The sequence below is a fragment of the Camellia sinensis genome, chromosome 6, assembly GCF_055761805.1.
Source record: "Camellia sinensis isolate YWXY chromosome 6, ASM5576180v1, whole genome shotgun sequence".
Classification (NCBI taxonomy): Eukaryota; Viridiplantae; Streptophyta; class Magnoliopsida; order Ericales; family Theaceae; genus Camellia; species Camellia sinensis.
In genome coordinates, this window is record NC_138966.1 from 8,138,216 (window position 1) to 8,144,706 (window position 6,491).

Genomic DNA, 6,491 nt, shown 5'->3' on the forward strand with positions numbered 1-6,491 from the left:
GCGCAAGAAATGGTAAGGAAACCCCGTATTTACATATCTGCCACTGTGCAGGAGAATCCGTATAGGTGTTCGAGTGTTCGAACCGTAATGCGCAAGAAATGGTGAGGAAACCCCGTATTTACATATCTGCCACTGTGCAGGAGAATCCGTATAGGTGTTCGAGTGTTCGAACCGTAATGCGCAAGAAATGGTACGGAAACCCCGTATTTACATATCTGCCACTGTGCAGGAGAATCCGTATAGGTGTTCGAGTGTTCGAACCGTAATGCGCAAGATATGGTACGAAAACCCCGTATTTACATAACTGCCACTGTGCAGGAGAATCCGTATAGGTGTTCGATAGTTCGAACAGTAATGCGCAAGAAATGGTACGGAAACCCCGTATTTACATATCTGCCACTGTGCAGGAGAATCCGTATAGGTGTTCGAGTGTTCGAATCGTAATGCGCAAGAAATGGTACGTAAACCCCGTATTTACATATCTGCCACTGTGCAGAAGAATCCGTATAGGTGTTCGAGTGTTCAAACCGTAATGCGCAAGAAATGTTACGGAAACCCCGTATTTACATATCTGCCACTGTGCAGGAGAATCCGTATAGGTGTTCGAGTGTTCGAACCGTAATGCGCAAGAAATAGTACGAAAACCCCGTATTTACATATCTGCCACTGTGCAGGAGAATCCGTATAGGAGTTCGAGTGTTCGAACCGTAATGCGCAAGAAATGGTACGGAAACCCCGTATTTACATATCTGCCACTGTGCAGGAGAATCCGTATAGGTGTTCGAGTGTTCGAACCGTAATGCGCAAGATATGGTACGAAAACCCCGTATTTACATATCTGCCACTGTGCAGGAGAATCCGTATAGGTGTTCGAGAGTTCGAACCGTAATGCGCAAGAAATGGTACGGAAACCCCGTATTTGCATATCTGCCACTGTGCAGGAGAATCCGTATAGGTGTTCGAGTGTTCAAACCGTAATGCGCAAGAAATGGTACGGAAACCCCGTATTTACATATCTGCCACTGTGCAGGAGAATCCGTATATGTGTTCGAGTGTTCGAACCGTAATGCGCAAGAAATGGTAAGGAAACCCCGTATTTACATATCTGCCACTGTGCAGGAGAATCCGTATAGGTGTTCGAGTGTTCGAACCGTAATGCGCAAGAAATGGTACGGAAACCCCGTATTTACATATCTGCCACTGTGCAGGAGAATCCGTATAGGTGTTCGAGTGTTCAAACCGTAATGTGCAAGAAATGGTAAGGAAACCCCGTATTTACATATCTGCCACTGTGCAGGAGAATCCGTATTGGTGTTCGAGTGTTCGAACCGTAATGCGCAAGAAATGGTACGGAAATCCCGTATTTAAATATCTGCCACTGTGCAGGAGAATCCGTATAGGTGTTCGAGTGTTCGAACCGTAATGCGCAAGAAATGGTATGTAAATCCTGTATTTACATATCTGCCACTGTGCAGGAGAATCCGTATAGGTGTTCGAGTGTTCAAACCGTAATGCGCAAGAAATGGTACGGAAACCCCGTATTTACATATCTGCCACTGTGCAGGAGAATCCGTATATGTGTTCGAGTGTTCGAACCGTAATGCGCAAGAAATGGTAAGGAAACCCCGTATTTACATATCTGCCACTGTGCAGGAGAATCCGTATAGGTGTTCGAGTGTTCGAACCGTAATGCGCAAGAAATGGTGAGGAAACCCCGTATTTACATATCTGCCACTGTGCAGGAGAATCCGTATAGGTGTTCGAGTGTTCGAACCGTAATGCGCAAGAAATGGTACGGAAACCCCGTATTTACATATCTGCCACTGTGCAGGAGAATCCGTATAGGTGTTCGAGTGTTCGAACCGTAATGCGCAAGATATGGTACGAAAACCCCGTATTTACATATCTGCCACTGTGCAGGAGAATCCGTATAGGTGTTCGATAGTTCGAACCGTAATGCGCAAGAAATGGTACGGAAACCCCGTATTTACATATCTGCCACTGTGCAGGAGAATCCGTATAGGTGTTCGAGTGTTCGAACCGTAATGCGCAAGAAATGGTACGTAAACCCCGTATTTACATATCTGCCACTGTGCAGGAGAATCCGTATTGGTGTTCGAGTGTTCGAACCGTAATGCGCAAGAAATGGTACGGAAACCTCGTATTTAAATATCTGCCACTGTGCAGGAGAATCCGTATAGAGTTCGAGTGTTCGAACCGTAATGCGCAAGAAATGGTATGTAAATCCTGTATTTACATATCTGCCACTGTGCAGGAGAATCCATAGAGGTGTTCGAGTGTTCGAATCGTAATGCGCAAGAAATGGTACGGAAACACCGTATTTACATATCTGCCACTGTGCTGGAGAATCCGTATAGGTGTTCGAGTGTTCGAACCGTAATGCGCAAGAAATGGTGAGGAAACCCCGTATTTACATATCTGCCACTGTGCAGGAGAATCCGTATAGGTGTTCGAGTGTTCGAACCGTAATGCGCAAGAAATGGTACGGAAACCCCGTATTTACATATCTGCCACTGTGCAGGAGAATCCGTATAGGTGTTCGAGTGTTCGAACCGTAATGCGCAAGATATGGTACGAAAACCCCGTATTTACATATCTGCCACTGTGCAGGAGAATCCGTATAGGTGTTCGATAGTTCGAACCGTAATGCGCAAGAAATGGTACGGAAACCCCGTATTCACATATCTGCCACTGTGCAGGAGAATCCGTATAGGTGTTCGAGTGTTCGAACCGTAATGCGCAAGAAATGGTACGTAAACCCCGTATTTACATATCTGCCACTGTGCAGAAGAATCCGTATAGGTGTTCGAGTGTTCAAACCGTAATGCGCAAGAAATGTTACGGAAACCCCGTATTTACATATCTGCCACTGTGCAGGAGAATCCGTATAGGTGTTCGAGTGTTCGAACCGTAATGCGCAAGAAATAGTACGAAAACCCCGTATTTACAGATCTGCCACTGTGCAAGAGAATCCGTATAGGTGTTCGAGTGTTCGAACCGTAATGCGCAAGAAATGGTACGGAAACCCCGTATTTACATATCTGCCACTGTGCAGGAGAATCCGTATAGGTGTAGAAGTGTTCGAACCGTAATGCGCAAGATATGGTACGAAAACCCCGTATTTACATATCTGCCACTGTGCAGGAGAATCCGTATAGGTGTTCGAGAGTTCGAACCGTAATGCGCAAGAAATGGTACGGAAACCCCGTATTTGCATATCTGCCACTGTGCAGGAGAATCCGTATAGGTGTTCGAGTGTTCAAACCGTAATGCGCAAGAAATGGTACGGAAACCCCGTATTTACATATCTGCCACTGTGCAGGAGAATCCGTATATGTGTTCGAGTGTTCGAACCGTAATGCGCAAGAAATGGTAAGGAAACCCCGTATTTACATATCTGCCACTGTGCAGGAGAATCCGTATAGGTGTTCGAGTGTTCGAACCGTAATGCGCAAGAAATTGTGAGGAAACCCCGTATTTACATATCTGCCACTGTGCAGGAGAATCCGTATAGGTGTTCGAGTGTTCGAACCGTAATGCGCAAAAATGGTACGGAAACCCCGTATTTACATATCTGCCACTGTGCAGGAGAATCCGTATAGGTGTTCGAGTGTTCGAACCGTAATGCGCAAGATATGGTACGAAAACCCCGTATTTACATATCTGCCACTGTGCAGGAGAATCCGTATAGGTGTTCGATAGTTCGAACCGTAATGCGCAAGAAATGGTACGGAAACCCCGTATTTACATATCTGCCACTGTGCAGGAGAATCCGTATAGGTGTTCGAGTGTTCGAACCGTAATGCGCAAGAAATGGTACGTAAACCCCGTATTTACATATCTGCCACTGTGCAGAAGAATCCGTATAGGTGTTCGAGTGTTCAAACCGTAATGCGCAAGAAATGTTACGGAAACCCCGTATTTACATATCTGCCACTGTGCAGGAGAATCCGTATAGGTGTTCGAGTGTTCGAACCGTAATGCGCAAGAAATAGTACGAAAACCCCGTATTTACATATCTGCCACTGTGCCGGAGAATCCGTATAGGTGTTCGAGTGTTCGAACCGTAATGCGCAAGAAATGGTACGGAAACCCCGTATTTACATATCTGCCACTGTGCAGGAGAATCCGTATAGGTGTTCGAGTGTTCGAACCGTAATGCACAAGATATGGTACGAAAACCCCGTATTTACATATCTGCCACTGTGCAGGAGAATCCGTATAGGTGTTCGAGAGTTCGAACCGTAATGCGCAAGAAATGGTACGGAAACCCCGTATTTGCATATCTGCCACTGTGCAGGAGAATCCGTATAGGTGTTCGAGTGTTCAAACCGTAATGCGCAAGAAATGGTACGGAAACCCCGTATTTACATATCTGCCACTGTGCAGGAGAATCCGTATATGTGTTCGAGTGTTCGAACCGTAATGCGCAAGAAATGGTAAGGAAACCCCGTATTTACATATCTGCCACTGTGCAGGAGAATCCGTATAGGTGTTCGAGTGTTCGAACCGTAATGCGCAAGAAATGGTACGGAAACCCCGTATTTACATATCTGCCACTGTGCAGGAGAATCCGTATAGGTGTTCGAGTGTTCAAACCGTAATGCGCAAGAAATGGTAAGGAAACCCCGTATTTACATATCTGCCACTGTGCAGGAGAATCCGTATTGGTGTTCGAGTGTTCGAACCGTAATGCGCAAGAAATGGTACGGAAACCCCGTATTTAAATATCTGCCACTGTGCAGGAGAATCCGTATAGGTGTTCGAGTGTTCGAACCGTAATGCGCAAGAAATGGTATGTAAATCCTGTATTTACATATCTGCCACTGTGCAGGAGAATCCGTATAGGTGTTCGAGTGTTCAAACCGTAATGCGCAAGAAATGGTACGGAAACCCCGTATTTACATATCTGCCACTGTGCAGGAGAATCCGTATATGTGTTCGAGTGTTCGAACCGTAATGCGCAAGAAATGGTAAGGAAACCCCGTATTTACATATCTGCCACTGTGCAGGAGAATCCGTATAGGTGTTCGAGTGTTCGAACCGTAATGCGCAAGAAATGGTGAGGAAACCCCGTATTTACATATCTGCCACTGTGCAGGAGAATCCGTATAGGTGTTCGAGTGTTCGAACCGTAATGCGCAAGAAATGGTACGGAAACCCCGTATTTACATATCTGCCACTGTGCAGGAGAATCCGTATAGGTGTTCGAGTGTTCGAACCGTAATGCGCAAGATATGGTACGAAAACCCCGTATTTACATAACTGCCACTGTGCAGGAGAATCCGTATAGGTGTTCGATAGTTCGAACAGTAATGCGCAAGAAATGGTACGGAAACCCCGTATTTACATATCTGCCACTGTGCAGGAGAATCCGTATAGGTGTTCGAGTGTTCGAATCGTAATGCGCAAGAAATGGTACGTAAACCCCGTATTTACATATCTGCCACTGTGCAGAAGAATCCGTATAGGTGTTCGAGTGTTCAAACCGTAATGCGCAATAAATGTTACGGAAACCCCGTATTTACATATCTGCCACTGTGCAGGAGAATCCGTATAGGTGTTCGAGTGTTCGAACCGTAATGCGCAAGAAATAGTACGAAAACCCCGTATTTACATATCTGCCACTGTGCAGGAGAATCCGTATAGGTGTTCGAGTGTTCGAACCGTAATGCGCAAGAAATGGTACGGAAACCCCGTATTTACATATCTGCCACTGTGCAGGAGAATCCGTATAGGTGTTCGAGTGTTCGAACCGTAATGCGCAAGATATGGTACGAAAACCCCGTATTTACATATCTGCCACTGTGCAGGAGAATCCGTATAGGTGTTCGAGAGTTCGAACCGTAATGCGCAAGAAATGGTACGGAAACCCCGTATTTGCATATCTGCCACTGTGCAGGAGAATCCGTATAGGTGTTCGAGTGTTCAAACCGTAATGCGCAAGAAATGGTACGGAAACCCCGTATTTACATATCTGCCACTGTGCAGGAGAATCCGTATATGTGTTCGAGTGTTCGAACCGTAATGCGCAAGAAATGGTAAGGAAACCCCGTATTTACATATCTGCCACTGTGCAGGAGAATCCGTATAGGTGTTCGAGTGTTCGAACCGTAATGCGCAAGAAATGGTACGGAAACCCCGTATTTACATATCTGCCACTGTGCAGGAGAATCCGTATAGGTGTTCGAGTGTTCAAACCGTAATGTGCAAGAAATGGTAAGGAAACCCCGTATTTACATATCTGCCACTATGCAGGAGAATCCGTATTGGTGTTCGAGTGTTCGAACCGTAATGCGCAAGAAATGGTACGGAAATCCCGTATTTAAATATCTGCCACTGTGCAGGAGAATCCGTATAGGTGTTCGAGTGTTCGAACCGTAATGCGCAAGAAATGGTATGTAAATCCTGTATTTACATATCTGCCACTGTGCAGGAGAATCCGTATAGGTGTTCGAGTGTTCAAACCG